The sequence below is a fragment of the Numida meleagris genome, chromosome 1, assembly GCF_002078875.1.
Source record: "Numida meleagris isolate 19003 breed g44 Domestic line chromosome 1, NumMel1.0, whole genome shotgun sequence".
NCBI lineage: Eukaryota > Metazoa > Chordata > Aves > Galliformes > Numididae > Numida > Numida meleagris.
Window position 1 is genome coordinate 463,762 of NC_034409.1, and position 1,088 is coordinate 464,849.

Here is a 1,088-nt window from a genome sequence, read left to right on the forward strand (position 1 = left end):
TCCGTGCTTGGGGCCGAGGCGCAGTCATGGGGCACCTGGGAGGCAGTGGGGGCACATCTCACAACCTACCCCCATCTTGGGTGCTCAGGAGGCTTCCAGGCACCTGTGTATGGGGGACAGGGTGAAATGGGGGGGCTGGGAGATCAATGGGGCTCAGCGTGCTCTGTGGGACTGAGAGGCGGATGAAACTGGAGGGTCCTTGAGCTGCGGGCAGGGAAACAGCGGGGGGAGCAGGAAGGCAGCGGGGGCGATTCGTGCCCTATGGGGCTACAACACGGGGGGGCAGAGAGCGGGACAGAGGGGAGATGTGAGCAACGGGGGCTCCCCAAGGTGGGGGGGATCTGAGGGACAGTCGGTCCCAGGAAGGGGAGCTCCTGGGGGTGCACACAAGGAGGACGGGGCCAGGGGATGTCACAGCTGAGGCTGTGAAGAGCAGGAGGCAGCGAGGGGTGCGGGCCAGCAGCAGTGGGGCTCGGATGGGGGGCCCGGTGCTCCTGCCCCTCTGCACTCCCCATGGACCCCCCCGCACAATTTCTGCGCTGCGGGGCCGCTGTGTGCCCACCCCGCAGCCCTGGGTCCCATCAGATCCCCCTGTGCCTCCCACCCCCCCCAGCATTGCGGGGCCTGGGCCACCCCCAGGGAGGTGCTGAGAAGGAGCTCCATGGGGGAAGCCAGGAGGGGTGCAGGGCAGGGGGCTGCCGGCCCCTCCCAGCCCCGCTCGCTCTCAGCTGGGGGTGTGCAGGGCTCTCAGCTGGGGGGTGGCACAGCTCCCCACGCAGCAGGGACCCCCACCAGCTCGCACTGGGGCTCAGGTGACTCCCACGGCGCAGCCAAAGCTGAGATGCACTCCAGGACCCGTCCCTGCCGCATGGCAGCTCCACGAAGGGCCCTGAGGAAACCTCCCAACGCCCCCCACCCGCAGACCCCTGCCTCCCCCCCCCAGCCAGCTCCACGCCCTCCATCCCCCGCACCGTGGGGCTCAGGAGAGCAGGGGTAGTTTTGGGGGGGGGGTTGTTGGCCCACAGAGGGGCACCGTGAGCCCCCAGCAGCACCGCAGCCCGATGCGACCCAGCGAGGAGGGGGGGGGG